The sequence below is a fragment of the Erinaceus europaeus genome, chromosome 8, assembly GCF_950295315.1.
Source record: "Erinaceus europaeus chromosome 8, mEriEur2.1, whole genome shotgun sequence".
NCBI lineage: Eukaryota > Metazoa > Chordata > Mammalia > Eulipotyphla > Erinaceidae > Erinaceus > Erinaceus europaeus.
In genome coordinates, this window is record NC_080169.1 from 40677490 (window position 1) to 40694765 (window position 17276).

Here is a 17276-nt window from a genome sequence, read left to right on the forward strand (position 1 = left end):
ACAATACCCTCATACTGTTATCCCTGAAAAACAAGAAATACAAGAGGACTAGTCGCAGGATACATCCCAGGATCCATAATATGACATGGCAGAACCTACAAAAGTTGGCTCACAGAGCCCTCTCTCCTACCCCTTCCCTGAATGTCTTATGTTATGAATGGCCAGTTGTGTTTTGTGAGTGAGTGTGCTGAATGACCAAAAATTTTTGTATGACCCATCTGCTCAGAGTACTCTAAATGTTAAAACCATTGTCACTAACATGCATTAACTCTCTAATTAACCTTAGTCTGTTTATAGTCCAAAGTACAAGTAAGTGATTACAGCTATCAAGCCTTCATATGAGGAATCATATGTTCATATGGTAAGGTAGTAAACTATAAGAAGTTCCTCCATATCCAACCTATGTGAATTAACAACATTCACATATTCTTGTACACTTAACTGGTGTATCTTGTCTTGCCACCATAAGCCATGCCTTTGTCAGCCAATAATTTCAAGATGTTTCCCTTTATAGCATCACTCATGCCACAGACATCCTTTACTACCCCCAAAGACAAATGGCTGTTCCCCTAGACATCACATCCACTGACTGCTTCCCTTAGACTTAAGATATGATCCCACCTCTTCATACCAATGGATACATTCCCCCTTCCTAACCTGTCTACCCTTAGTTGTGGGACCCTAGCATGTTTTACTTCTTCTGCTCACAATAGGTCCTATAATTCTTTTTTTTTCAATATTTTAATTTATTTATTAATGAGAAAGAGAGGAGGAAAGAGAAAGAACCAGATATGTTTCTGGTACATGTGCTGCCAGGGATCAAACTTGGGACCTCACGCTTGAGAGTCTAATGCCTTATCCACTGCGACACCTCCCAGACCACGGAACTATAATTCTTAACAAGCTCACGACCTTTTGCGGCAACAGATTGATGCCATAAAGATGCAACCTAGACAAACTCACTATCATAGGCTGTACATGGCAGAATATTGAGTTGCTGTGGTGCATTTGCCCCCCTCCTTCAGAACGTCCACCATGTAGAGGGCTGGCTAGCCAATGACGGGTAAGAGGAAACTAGTGCTGTCCAGTCAACCTAAGACAGGGCACCTGGTACTACTGGGCAAAAATGACCAGGTGTTCCAATGACGGGTAAGAAAGAAGGCTAATCCCCAACCTAAGACAGGCACAGTCCACCCTGCCACAAAACAAAGTCTGCCAAACATCAAAACATGATATAAGACAGGGGGACATGTGGGGAGCCACATGTGCCCTCAAGGTTGCTATTGGCATGGCCATAGAGTTTATGTTAAAAGATAATTCCTGTGAATCGGGCGGTGGCACAGCTGGTTTAGCACAGGTGGTGCTAAGTGCAGGAACTGGCTTGAGGATCCCAGTTTGAGCCCCCAGCTCCTCACCTGCAGGGGATTCACTGCATGGGTGGTGAAGCAGGTCTACAGGTGTCTTTCTCTCCCCCTCTCTGTCTTTCCCTCCTCTCTCTATTTCTCTCTGTTCTATCCAATGACCACAATATCAGTAATAACAACAATATAATTACATACAATAAAACAACTAGGGCAACAAAAGCAAGATACAAAAAAAGGGGATAAAATAGTTCCCGTTTCCCTACACCTTAGAGACTTTGTTAAAAGATAAGTTCTTTTTCCCCATGAATCACCCAGGACCTTCCAGATAAATGGCTGACTACCATGACAAATAATATAAAATATAATCATAAGTGAATAGGAAAGATACATCCCCCAATACTCAGTTGGTCAAGGCACCAAACCTTTTTTTCTATAAAGCATTCAAATCAGATGCCCTGCTAACCACGAGAAGAAGACTGTGTTTCTTACACAGGAATCCCAGAAAAAAATATCTGGACCCCTGCACACCATGACATTACCCACTAAATGGCACGACTATAGTGACACACCCCCCAAAACCCTAGATGTCACCTGACGCGATCTGAAGAACCTGATTCACAGACTCCAAGGAGAGAACCATTTTACTGCCTGTCTGCCTTTCCTGCTTTTGCTTTGACCTGTCACGTTTTGGCGGTTCTAGCTTACTTTCTACAGAAAAGAAGAATTCCAGAGGCTGACCTTCCTCATGCAGCATTTCATCCCCTGCCATTTCTCCCCCTAGTCGCCTACTTTGGACTGAGACTTTTATCGGACTTGCTGGTATACCCGTTGGACACTTTAGACAATTTTACAGCAGCTTTATTCCCTTCACGTTGCTGGTTTTTCATAGACTGACCCTGAGTAGTTTACAGACTTTACACACTGTTGCCCTGGACATTAGATAAAAGGAAAGGGGGAGATGCTGGGAAATTGTGCAGATGCATTCACATCTGCCATGTTTTCCCCTCAGGCTACTAGTTCCCATGAGAGTTGGGACATTCTCGGAGTGCCTGTTCAGTCATGTTGTGCCCTCAGGGCATTGTCTATATCCCCGCGATATCTGGAGTGCTTTGGTTACTCCTCCCCCTTCCCATTCTCGTGAAAGCTACTCCTATAAAAACCTTTCTTCTTCTGCACCTCGCTCTCTTGCCAGCGCTTCACTCCGGTGTTCAGACGCAGGAAAGGTTACTGCGTGAGGCGGCCATTTTTGTTACCTCCACGTGGCCCAACCTGCTTCTCTAGCACCCAACTCTGAGGTGCCAGCGCAAATAAAGATTTGTGTTTCCTCTTCACTCCGGACCCCCTTTCTCATCTCCGTGGCCCATGCACAACAACATCTGACTCAACAACATCTCTCAACTGAGGTGAGCAAAGGGGAGAAGCTCAGATTTAGTTCTTTCATTCTTGACTCTCAGGCCCACAGAAAACCCAATACTTCTCCCCATTAACTGTAGGCCACATGCCCACCTACTTTAATATTCACTTACTCAAAGTCACCTTACCTTCTGATCACAGAGAACACACCTTATCACACACTCCATCATACACCTCAGACCCCAGACAAGAGAAATTCCAAACTATATGGCCTTTTGATATCCCTCTTCTCTCTGTCTCACCCTACTGGTTTAACCCCTATGCTTCTCTCAAATACCTTTGGATAATTAAGTTGCTTGTGTCATGGAGAATAATTGTCTTGTATCTCATCAATTCCTGTCAAACCAGCCCCCTACCATCAAGGTAGTGAGTTGGTTGAATAGGTTGGTGAGTGCAATAGGTTGGTGAGAATAGGTTGGTGAGTGCAATTGTCATAAAGGTATTTAGTACAGTGTTACTTGTACTCAAGACACAACAACTGAGGAACAACAGAGCATAAAAAAAAGAAACACATAAATAAAAAAAATGGGTAGATTAAAAACAAATAAAACTGCTACCCCAATGAATGAAGACAAGAGCCCAGAAGAAACTACAAATCAGTCGGAAGTAACCATAGATAAGAAAAGTATGCAAGCAATAATAAACTTATTAAGAACAGTAATGAAAACAACATTGGAGGAAAGGAATGGCAGTATTAGGGAAACAACAGCTGAGACCCCCAAGGAAAATACTGATTATCTTGAGGCAATTAGAGAACTGAAAGCTGAAATATCTATAATGAAGAAAGAAGCTGAGGCAAGGGAAAGCAGACTAACAGAAGCAGAAAACAGAATTAGTCAGACAGAGGATGAGTTAGAGAAAACTAAGAAAGAGGTGAAAGAGCTTAAAAAGAGATTGAGAGACACTGAAAACAACAACAGAGACATATGGGATAATCTCAAAAGAAGTAACATTCGTATAATTGGTGATCAGCAGATGCAATATTACTTGATATGGATTGGGAGAGGCATGCTGGAAAGTGGGCCCTATCCTAAGGTTCCAGGACTGGGGGAAATATAGGCTCTATAGTGGAGATGTGAGGTTCCTGCTGTCTTAGGGTTCAAAATGACAATGGATAGTTAATGTTATCATCACATTATTTGGTATTTGGGGTAACCTTGAAAAGTCCCTTTGTCAGGATTTGCTGCACAGTACCCAACATCTTGTATATAGCTGTGCCACCGGTTGAAAAAACTTTATTTCTATTGCTTGCTGCAGAATAGCAAGTTCCCATAGAGGGATACAATCAGGTATTAGATGACTAATAAGCAAGAAATAATGTATCCAGCTATTTGTATCATATATATAATAGATTAATGTCTAATAAACAAGATATACATTAATCACGTTATGATTATACTGTACAATTACATTATATTATAAAAATCACCTATACTTTAAATCATAGTGGGAAAATTAGAAAGTAACCCAATGTTCAAAATAACAAAAACTCATTAAACATGAAAATTTAATCATCTTAAATAATTAGTAGAAAATACAAAGTAGGCATAATTTTTTTTTTTTTTGTAGGGGAATGGTCAAAAGTCCATACAGGGTCCATGCCCCTAAACTCCATGTTGTTCAAAGATCAATTTTATTAATAGTTATAGAACAATGGTAATTAAGAAAAGTTGGAAATATTTATCAAAGTTTAAGACTTATTTACTCTAGGCATAGCTTTCAGAATGTAACCCACAAAAAAATATCTTTGAAAAAAGGATATTTTCATAGGAGAAGCCCTCGAGGAAAATGTCTTAGTTTTATCTCTGCCCGTTTATTGGTAGTTTTCTTTCCTAATTGACCTTCCCCTTGCTCCCTGAGAAAAGAGAATTTGCATCACCAGTCCTTTCACTGATTACCCCAGTCATCTTCCTCAAATCCTCTACAAAGCTATCAAGGGTGCCCAGGGAAATAGAGGTACCTAGTTTTCTGGTTTCCTTTCATGTATACTGAGGTATATATTTTATTTATTTTATATTTTTTAAAATTTTTATTGGGGAACTAATGTTTTACATTCAACAGTAAACACAATATTTTGTACGTGCATAACATTTCCCAGTTTTCCATATAACAATACAACCCCCATTAGGTCCTCTGTCATCCTTTATGGAACTGTATTCTCCTCCCCACACCCAACCCAGAGTCTTTTACTTTGCTGCAATATGCCAATTCCAGTTCAGGTTCTACTTGTGTTTTCTCTTTTGATCATATTTTTGAGCTTCTGCTTGAGAGTGAGATCATCCCATATTCATCCTTTTTCTTTTCTTTTTTTATTATTTATTTATTGGGGAATTAATGTTTTAAATTCAACAGTAAATACAATAGTTTGTACATGCATAACATTTCCCAGTTTTTCATATAACAGTACAACCCCCACTAGGTGCTTTGTCATCCTTTTTGGACTGGTATTCTCCCCCCTACCCACCCCAGAGTCTTTTACTATGGTGCAATACACCAACTCCAGTTCAGGTTCTACTTGTGTTTTCTTTTCTGATCTTGTTTTTAAACTTCTATCTAAGAGTGAGATCATCCCATATTCATCGTTCTGTTTCTGACTTATTTCACTTAACATGAATTTTTCAAGGTCCATCCAAGATCTGCCGAAAAAGGTTAAGTCACTATTTTTTATAACTGAGTAGTATTTTATTGTGTATATATACCACAACTTGCTCAGCCACTCATCTGTTGTTGGACACCTGAGTTGTTTCCACGAATTGTGCTGCCAAGGACATATGTGTACACAGATATTTTTGGAAGGGTGTGTTGGGTTCCTTAGGATATATCCCCAAGAGAGGAATTGCGGGATCATAGGGTAGGTCCATTTCTAGCCTTCTGAGAGATCTCCAGACTGTTCTCCACAGAGGTTTGACCAACTGACATTCCCAACAGCAGTGCAGGAGAGTTCCTTTGACCCCACAACCTCTCTAGCATTTGTTGCTGCTACCTTTTCTGATGTATGACATTCTCACAGGAGTGAAGTGGTATCTCATTGTTGCCTTTATTTGCATTTCTCTGACAATCAAAGACTTCAAGCATTTTTTCTTGTGTTTCTCAGCCTTTTGGATCCCTTCTGTGATGAATATTCTGTCCATGTCCTCTCCCCATTATTGGATGGGGTTATTTGCTTTCTTGGTGTTGAGATTTGCAAGTTCTTTACAAATTCTTGTTATTAGCCTCCTGTCTGATGTATGGCATGTAGAGATCTCCCATTCTGTGAGGGGTCTCTTAGTTTGGGTACTGGTTTCTTTTGCTGTGCAGAAGATTTTTAATTTGATGTAGGCACACAGGTTTATGCTTGCCTGAGTTTTCTGTGTTTCTGTGGATTCACTTCATTGAAGATGTCTTTAAAATTCAAGGACTCCATAACACCCAACCAAAAAGAGGTGTGTACTCCTATGTTCATAGCAGCACAATTCATAATAGCTAAAACCTGGAAGCAACTCAGGTGCCCAACAACAGATGACTGGCTGAGAAAGCTGTGGTATATATACACAATGGAATACTATACAATTATCAAGAACAATGAACCCACCTTCTCTGACCCATCTTGGTAAGAGTTAGAAGGAATTATGTTAATTGAGCTAAGTCAGAAAGATAAAGATGAGTATGGAATGATCCCACTCATCAACAGAAGTTGAGAAAGAAGATCTGAAAGGGAAACTAAAAGCAGGATCTGACTAAATTGAAAGTAGGGCACCAAAGTAAAAACCCTGTGGTGAGGGGTAGACATGCAGCTTCCTGGGCTGGTAGGAGGTGGGGGTGGGTGGGTGGGATGGGCCACAGACTTATGGTGGTGGGAATGGTGTTTACGTACACTCCTAGTAAAGTGTAGTCATATAAATAACTAGTTAATTAATATGAGAGGGGAAAATTTAATTGTATGTCTCGAAGTTTTTAAAACACAGACTGAGTCTTCTTAATATATAGGCTATGTATTTGATATTCAGACTCTCTCAAAAGCCTACACCAAGTAGATCAGAGGCAACCAGTGGCACAGCTATTTACAAGATACTGGGTACTATACAGCAAACCCTAACAAAAGGACTTTTCAAAGTTAAACCAATTACCAAATAATATGATGATAACACTAACTATCCATTGTCTTTTTGAACCCTAAGACAGCAGGAACCTCACATCTCCACTATAGAGCCTATATTTCTCCCAGTCCTGGAACCTTAGGATAGGGCCCACTTTCCCACATGCCTCTCCCAATCCATATCAAATAATATTGCTTTAGCCGATCACAACCTAATCAACACAATGATTGCCACCTCAACATGCTTCAGCTCAGACTGTGTCCAGAGACTTCAGGTGTGAAATGACAACCCTTCAGCTTAATTACTCGGGTGAGACCTTTCCTTTCATAGCATTCTCTAATTCCATCCCAGGTGGATCACTTTCTAACAAAGTCCCAAAACCTAGATATACACCAGGTTCTGTGAGAGAGCGCATATGTTCACACGTATCTATAAACAACTGCAAAATATATACCTGAAAGCAGAAGTACACTAGAGTTTGCAGTGAGTACCCCCCAATACTTCCTATCCACTATTCCAAGCTTTGGGTCCATGATTGCTCAACAATTTGTTTGGCTTTATATGGTAACTCTCTTTTCAATCACCAGGTTCCAGATGCCATCAGGATGCCGGCCAGGCTTCCCTGGACTGAAGACCCCACCAATGTGTCTTGGGGCTCCACTTCCCCAGAGACTCAGACTCACCCTACTAGGGAAAGAGAGATGCAGACTGGGAGTATGGACCAACCAGTCAATGTCCATGTTCAGTGGGAAAGCAATTACAGAAGCCAGACCTTCCACCTTCTGCAACCCACAACCCTGGTTCCATGCTCCCAGAGGGATAGAGAATGGGAAAGCTATCAGGGGAGGGGATGGGATATGGAGATTGGGTGGTGGGAATTGTGTGGAGTTGTACCCCTTCTACCCTATGGTTTTGTTAATTTATCCTTTCTTAAATAAAAATAAATTTTAAAAAATTATGTGGAAGAGTTCTGCCAATATTTTCCTCTAAGTATCTGATAGTTTGTGGTCTAACATCCAAGTCATTCAAAATTGATTGAATGTCTCAAACTTTTTAATGCACAGACCATAGGCTGAGTCTTTGAAATGTTGACTCTCTTAAAAGCTTAGACCAGAGAGAACAGAAGCAACTGGTGGCACAGCTACATAGAAATAATGTCAAAGGTCATAAATTATGGTGATGTTGTATATGATACAGCAAATCCTAACAAAGGGATTTTTCAAAGTTAACTCAAAACTATCTATTGCCTTCACAAACCCTAAGAGGGAAGGAACCTCCCACTTCCTCTAAGAGCCTATATTTCCCCAGTCCTGAAACCTTTAGAGTGGGGCTCACTTTCCTGCATGCTTCTCTCAATTCATACCTAATGATACCGCATCTATTTATCACAACCTAATCAATGCAATGAGTACCACCTCAGTATGCTTCAATGCAGACTGTGGCCAGAGAAGTCAGGCATGGAATGCCAAACCTTCAGCTTCATTACTCAGGTGAGACTATTTCTATCATAGGATTGTCTAATTCCATTCCAGATTGTTTACTTCCTAACAAAGTCCCAAAACCTAGGGATAGACCAGGTCCCATGAGATAAAGCATATGTTCACATGTATCCATAAATTAGGGCAAAATATATACCTGAAAGCAAAAAGTACACAATGGTCTGCAGTGAGTCAGTATGAAGTTCATAATGAAATGGTGTCTACTTAGTCTTAGATACCCTCCTCACCTGTTTCCTATTATACTTCCCTCACTAACTCCCAAGCTATCTTTATCAAAGCAAGGACTGCAAAAGCTGAATAAGGGCAAGAGACTGGCATACTTTAACAATGACTCTTTAGTCACTAACAGGCCACCCCATCATCTGGGGCCCTATTTGGGAGTACTGAGATTCCTAAACAGGCATGATGGGCCTAGACCTCAAATAAATCCCTCTCTCCATTGTTACCAGTAATCTCTATCAGGAACAATAAAACAGACCCCTTTGTTTGTCCCCATAGGACCTTGCCCTCAACTTGGATCAACAACAGCAGAGAATGTTCCATCCTCCAAAGGGAGGCTGGACAACTGCTGGTCTAGCTTAGCGGGCAGGAGATGACCAGGGACTCATGGCTGAACTGGGAATGCAGTTCAATCTTTATTGATGAGGAATGTAGTGCAAGCTATCTAATCTCTATTCATTAGAAAATACTGTCCTTTATGTCTCCTGATGTGGAAGTTTCAGGAAGAGGAAGTACGTAGGGTAGAGGGTGGGGAGAAGGAAAAAGCATGTGAACCAATGGAGATTAAACCAATGAAAACAATGATTATGGGGGGGGGGGGTCGGGCGGTGGCGCAGTGGGTTAAGCGCATGTGGCACAAAGCGCAAGGACCGGCGTAAAGATCCCAGTTCGAGCCCCCAGCTCCCCACCTGCAGGGGAGTCGCTTCACAGGCAGTGAAGCGGGTCTGCAGGTGTCTACCTTTTTCACCTCCTCTCTGTCTTCCCCTCCTATCTCCATTTCTCTCTGTCCTATCCAACAACAAACAACATCAACAATGACAATAATAATAATAACCACAACGAGGCTACAACTACAAAGGCAACGAAAGGGGAAAAATGGTCTCCAGGAACAGTGGATTCATGGTGTAGGCAGGGAGCTCAGCAATAACCCTGGAGGAAAAAAAAAAAAAAAAGAAAGAAAACAATGACTATGTAAATAGACCGCAGCGTTAAGCAATACAAGTGAACCTAATGTGATGATCAAAACAGAAGGTCTTATAAGCAGAACTTAGAAGCATACCAACAGACAACATACTCTATCTTCCTAATCATGACCACGGAATGTGAGCATGGATCGACAGGGATGCGGAGGTCACATAATTTCCTAAGCTGAATATGGGACCCAGATCACATCAAGTTGATGGGGTTTACAGTCCACAATATTTATACACTTTTTCCATATTTAGGAGCTATTTTCTTCCCTGATCCAGCTCTCTGGTCCTTTTTACAGCCATGACATCATCTCCCCACACAATAACTCGGATCCACCTACATATCAGATTTCAGGCTCAGAGGAAAAAAAAAAAAAGCTAGGATAGCCACAGATCCTTTGGAATATAACTAAAATATACCTACTAGCTGTCTACAAAGTTGAGACCCCCCTCCCCCAACTCTTCATCTGCACTACTCCAGCCTTTAAGTTCATGATTAGTCAACAACTTGTTTGGCTTTATATGTTAACTCCCTTTTCAGCCACTAGGTTCCAAATGCTAGCATGATGCCAAACAGACTTCCCTGGACAGATGACCCCACCAATGTTTCCTAGCGCTCAGATTCCCCAGAACCCCACCCCACTAGGGAAAGAGAGAGACAGGCTGGGAGTATGGATTGATCTGTCAACACCCATTTCCAGTGGGGAAGCAATTACAGAGGCCAGCCTTTCCACCTTCTGCATCCCACAATGACCTTGGCCCATATTCCCAGACGGTTAAAGAATAGGAAAGCTATCAGGGGAGGGGATGGATTACATAATTCTGGTGGTGGTAATTGTGTGGAGTTGTACCCCTCTTACCTTATGGTTTTGTCAGTGTTTCCTTTTTATAAATTAAATAATTAAGAAAATCTATTGACAGATATTAGCATGATTATGAATTTTACATAGTGCTCCCAGAGGCAAAACAACAAATACAATAAATTAGTGTTCAGGTTCATATAAATTGTATCAATAAAGCAAGTGATTTTGTCATCTGATTATTGAAAGAGTGGAACTCAGATTCTGAAAATAGAAATACAAAAAAAAATGGAAATCTGATATCATTAACATGTATTGATTTTAATTGCAGCCACCAGATGTGATGAGTTCAGCAAGGAAACCGGATCAGATGAAAACACTGAGAAACAAAATCCAATTCAGAATGCAATAGAGGAATGTAGCAAGAGTGGAAAACTGAGATTAGGCATCTAAGTAGGAAAGTAAATTCAATCAGTTAAATAGGTCTCTTTGCTGCTTTACCTTCTGCATAACCCAGGTCCAAGTCATCCCAGTCACCAGAGTACTATGATTTCCTCTCTCTCTGCTTTTTGGGGCATCTCTTTCTGTCTCTATCTAAAACAACAGACAAATACAATTTTAAAAAGTAGTAAAATCAGGAAAGTATAGCTTCTAGAAAATTTGAAAGTGTGTCTAAAGAATTAGAAAGTGATTAAAATGTTAAATTAGGGCCAGAAACACCAGCAGTTAGAGTGGTGTCCTCTTGTTGGTTTCTTGCTGCTTCTATTTTTCTGAGAGTTGTTTTCAAAAATATTTTCAAATTGAGAAGAACAAAGTATTTTTAAATGGACCTTGGAGATTGCATAGTAGTATGCAGTAACTCCATTAGCCAGAGCTGAACAGCTTTTGGGTTAAAAAAAAAAAAAAAGTGGGTGGGGGCAGATAGGATAATGGTTATGCAGACTCTCAAGCCTGAGGCTCTGTCAAGTCCCAGGTTCAATTCCCCTCCAGAGCTGAGCTGTGCTTTGGTTAAAAAAAAAAAAAAAAAGGAAACTCATATTTTAGTAGAGAAAAAGAAGTAGATGATTCACGAGAAAATAATTAGACCAAGGAAAAAGCAATTCATTAATGAATCTTAAATAGGTCTTCATTAACATTGACAGGAAAGGAGAAAGAATTTAGTAATTTTCAAATCAGTGGCAAAAAGTGGAGGTGTTTTTTAATTCAAACTTTATACTTTATATAATTATTACTAATATCCACCATGTCACATCCATATAAGACAGGTTAATTTTGTAAAGGAGTAAGTTAAGTTCCCCAGGTTCCCCAAATAATTGATTCATTTAGAAATCCCTCTTACAGCATGCTAAGTGATTTAAAGCAAACCTTTAGAAGACTAGATAATAAAGGAAATTTCCCTTTTACCCTAGTCAAGAACAGCAGATAGTTTCTGGTAAACTAGACTATTTGCTGACTTTCTGTTAAACTAGACTATTTGCTTTGTAGCCTTTGTGCTATGAGGGTTATCTCTAACCTGAACATTCTGCTTCTGTAATCTAGCTTGTTTTCTGATGCCACATGACAGTTCTAAAATGTTTACACATTATAGTTTTAAAGTGTTTATACATAGCTATGATATGTACTCATGTAACTCCTCTGAAAACCCCCTCCCTTGGACCCTTTAAAAGGAGATGAGCTCTCAAGCAGTGGGGCCACTGTTGGCACTCCGGCTTGGTAGGGGGACCCCTCAGCTCTCCTGAGGTCCCTGTGTATGTGTGTGTCAGTGTCTGTACATGTGTAGGTTTGTAATAATGGCTATTCTATGTGCTTGTGTGAATAAATACTTCAACTTCCTCTATTTCTTGTGTCAGACTCAGTTTGTCTCAGTTTGTAATGGGTGCGGTCAGAAGCAAAACTTAGCAATTGTATTGCTCAAAAGACAAATTTTGGGGGTTGTATTGATATGAGGAAAACTGGGAAATATTATGCATGTACAAACTATTGTATTTACTGTTGAGTGGAAAACATTAATCCCGCTATAATTTTTTTTTTAAAAAAAGACAAATTTTAACTTTAGATTGCTCAAACTTAACCTGCAATTGGAAACTAGAAAATAACGGTATGAAAGTGACTGTTCTGTGGATTGAATATTAGCAGGCTTGTAGGTTTCTGATATATCTTTTATGTAAGGCAAATCTTAATTTTGTCTCAAAGCAACAAGTGTATTAAAGAAATTTCTAAATTTTGTAGTCAAGCCTTGGAAATGGTCTTTGTGTTTTCATTCTTCCACCAGGTGGTAGTATAACACTATAGGACTTGTGCCTCTTCTAAAAAATCTGTTATGACACAAATAGCTTCTATTTTTCTCTACATTTCCTTCTTGAAGTTATTCATAGATGTCTGGGAATCGTGATTAATAAGTGGGCACATATAAAGTATCTTACACACACACACACACACACACACACACACACACACACACACACAGATTAAGGAAAACACTGAACAACTATTGCAATTTAAACATAATCAGGATTCTGAAGAGAAGCACACCTTTGCTTTTTGTGGCTCCAACATCTATAATAAACATAGCTCTTAGCCTCTTGAGTGAAATAGAATGTGTTCAGTTATCTTTTTTCCTATGGCTATTTTTCAGTGGCCCTGGAATTAAGGGAGAAATTTTAGTGACTGATACTTCTTAACCATCCCAAATGCTTTATGGCTCAGAATATCCCCACGCTGCATTTAATCTAAATGTAGATCCTCTCCTTAAGAAGCTTCCTCAGAGCCTGAAAATCTAAAATGAACATTGCCTGAAGGAAGTTGCAAGGCAAACATTCTGAGGGGATGATTAAACCAGCATGTGCATATCCAAGGAGAACAGAATGTATCACTTTCATTGTGTCTCTTTTATGATGTTTACTTTGTCCTGGTTACTTTTAAGAAGCAGGAGACTGAAATCTAAAAAAAAAAAAAAAAACTAAGGAAATTCTCCATTTTTCTCCATTTGCAATAACTCCCAGTCTATATCTAAAAGGAGGAGTGGAGAACAATTATCTAGAAGCTCTTATCACTTCAGAAGACTAGAGACAAATTTGAATAACAAGAATGGCCTTGTTTATAGTGCCTGGCCTATTAATACTGGGACAATTTACCTCTAGTAAAGACTGGCTCTCATCTACCCACCCCCAACAACTTTTTTTCCCCCCTAACTGAACTTTAGTATTTAAAGTGATAGCTTGGAGCATTTTAAGGAATCACTGGATTTCCCTTGTTCTCCCCCAAGTGCCTAGAAAGTATAAAGGTCACTAAACTTGCTTATTTTTTTTTTCTTGAACCTATCTTTTAATACAAGTGGTGTTTCAACTAAGACTCTAAGGAGAATGGAAACTGAAACTTTACTCTAGTATACTGCCTTTTACCGGCTGTCCTCTGCAGAGGTCTTTCTTTCTTTCTTTCTTTCTTAATTTCTTTCTTTCTTTCTTAATTTCTTTCTTTCTTAATTTCTTTTTTTTCTTAATTTCTTTCTTTCTTTCTTAATTTCTTTCTTTCTTAATTTCTTTCTTTCTTTCTTTCTTAATTTCTTTCTTAATTTCTTTCTTTCTTAATTTCTTTCTTAATTTCTTTCTTTCCTCTTTTATTTTTTTCCTCCTTTCTGTCTTTCTTTCTTTCTTCTATCTTTATTTATTTACTGTATAGAGACAGGAAGAAATAGAGATAGAAGGGGGTGGTGGAGAGGGTAAGGGACAGAAACACACCTGCTATTGTTCTGTTCTCCAGTACTAACTAATATTCAAACTGCACCTCCTTTCTCAACAATAATGCTATTTAAACTACAATTTCCTTCCCTCTCCAGCTAATAGTTGTAAATTAAAATATTTTTCTTAAAATTATAATAACAACCAAGTAATAGATGTAAACCAGAGTTTTTATCATAACATTATCAGATGCTAACCAGAGTTTCTTAACAGTCAATTTTCATCTCCCCTTGCTTACTTACAATAGTTTATCTTCTCCTTAGAGAGTGAAAGATATGGGCACATTCCTTGCTTAGATGAATAGATTAATATTTTTTCTAGCTCTATTGTTGATCTTTTTGTGTGTGGGGGAGGTGGGGGGTAGCAAGGAAACAAACTGTAGTGTAAATATATTATATATAATATTATTAATATTATATATTGTAATTATATAATATATTAAATTATATTATATATTATTAATATTATATATAATATTAATATATATTGTATATATATATTAACACTACAGTTTGTTTCCTTGCTATAGCTAAAGTGATTATTATTCAAGTAAACAATTCTCTATTGTAACACCCACATCCACTATTTAATGTCTGCACATCTTATATTCTGCATAGTCCTAGGGAACTCTCCTGTGTGAGAAGAATGCATTGTCTTTATGGCAAAAAGGGCAAACTTTGTGTGATGGGAAATCTTAACTCCCTTGACAGCTACTATAAATCTTTTATACCTCAAAGTAAAGTGGTTTAAAACTATTTTACTTATTTTTCTGATAATATCAGCTCTGAAATAGTAGGAACTACAGTACAAAGCCTGCTATTTTGGGTTTTTTGTTTGTTTTTTTAATGTTACAATCAATTTTTTTATTTTTTATATTTATTTATTTTTCTCTTTTGGTGTCATTGTTTTTTATTGTTGTTACTTTGCCAAACGCTAGAAGAAGAAGAAGAATTGTTGTTACTGATGTCATCATTGTCAGATAGGACAGGGAGACATGGAGAGAAGAGGGGGAAACAGAGAGGGGGAGAGAAAGCTAGACACCTACAGACCTGCTTCACTGCCTGTGAAGCAACTCCCTTGCAGGTGGGGAGCCAGGGGTTTGAACCAAGCTCCTTAGGCTGGTTCTTGCACTTTGTGGCCATGTGCGCTTAGCCCCCTGTGCTACCGCCCGACTCCCTTCAATTATTTATTGATATAATAATTATTGACAAGATTGTAGGATAAGAGGGGTACAATTCTCATCCAAAAGCCAGGTATCACCCAACACTGGATGAAGGAAAACAAACAAACAACAACAAACAGCCTAAAATATTTGTACACTTGTGGCTCTAGAGAATGTCTAGTAGCAAGAACTCTGGACTTACACACATGCAGTTCCAAGTTCTAACTCTAGTAACACATAAACCAGAGTAATGCTCTGGTCTATATCTCTTTCCCTCTCTCTCTACTGACCTCAGTACTCTCTGAAATAAAATTTGGCAGAGTCAAAGTCAAGTCTGCCATTTGACAAAAGTCAGCATAGACAAAGGCTGCCTGCAAAGAGGGAAGTTTTGGTCAAAAACAAAGTTACTCATCCTTTTGCTTATGATTACATTGATAATTTGGGGACTTATTGGCTACTTTAATCATAAGAACTTTACAGAGGAAGTACATAAAAATAACAATTACAGCAGTGAGTGTAATAAGACTAAAGATGTCCTAGAAGCAGAAGTTGATGTACTCATCAAAAGCTCACAGACAAAGAGCTGCTTGCCTTTCAGCCTGTAACTATTACAAAACCCAATTGGTTAAGTAGATACAAGAGAACAAGAAACTTGGGTTATTACCATGGCACGAGGGCTGCCTTGGGTAGCTTATAGAATAGGTGGTAGATTGTAGTCTCCCCCAAAGTATAAGGGCCCATAGCAATTACCCCCACCTACTGACCCCCCCTCTTTTGTTTATGGGCATCTATGATGAATACCTTGGTCATGTTGTTTACACTAAGGGCAAGCAGGTTGAGCTTAATAAGTTATCATCTATATATAAACTAGTAAGGCCCTGTCCCCCCGGGTGAGTGTTTGCCAGGAAACAAAGACAAGCTAAACAAGATAATTACCTTCATAGAAACTGTTCTTTTAGAAACAATAGTTTACAGAAAACTCATGATATTCCAAGAAGCTTACTCAAGAAAAATAGGTTATAATAAGTTTATATTATTAACTGCTAAAATAAGAAATGAATTTTATGGTAAACAGTTGTGCAAAGAATAATGAATTGACACGTTTTATCCGGTTGAAAAATGTATAAATAATAAACCTCTGCAGAAGAGAAAGCAGAGATCCTCTCTCCTGCTCCTAAAGCAGTTGATGTAACTCCAACCTCATTAAGCTGACACACCTTCTCCTTTCAGGGACCCTGAAAACATGCTGGGGCCAGCCCCTGGGAAAAGTTAATCTTAAAAAAAAAATCTCTCAATCAATAGGCTGGCAATCAAAACTCCACCACTTTTTTTGTTCCAAATATTAAGCTTCCAGAAAACTTTTATTAAAGAAAAAAATTAAATCTGTGCTGGAAAGGAAACTCAAATCAGTTTTAATACCAACTTCTATGCCTGAATTTTCAAAGGTGGTATATTAAGTCCCTGACACTGCTTCGTGCTTGAGAATTTTTGTGTTCTGGTCCTGTCCCTCTACTCTCATTCTTTCTAATTATAAATAAGTGCTTAAAAATATTTATCCTTCACCTGAAGCTGGTACAGTAGATAAAGTATTAGACTTGTAGGCATAAAGTCCTGGGTTAAATAAAGGCAATTTAGTTATGTTTTCATCAACATTGATACAAAATAATTTTCCACTGTCTAAGCACCCAACTACAGAGTGTTGTATTATTATGGGTACTTCAAAATAATTGACTATTTCCCACTTAGCTTCTCCTAATTTGTGTGTGTGTATGTGTGTGTGTACACACATTAAGTGAGCTGTGTGCTTTAATTAATATTTTTAAAGAAGGCATTGTGAAGCAGTGTACAAAAGCTGACCAAATATTTCCTAGGATCTTCTATTTTATATTATCAGCTCTTGTTTTCATGATATGTTGCATTTTCCAGTCCATCCTGTTTTTCTTTCATTCTCATGTTCTGCTTTTATAATATATGTTTAAGCAAGAAGAATAACAGAAGTATACCTCTCAGGTCAGTGTATTTACAGTTGACCTTT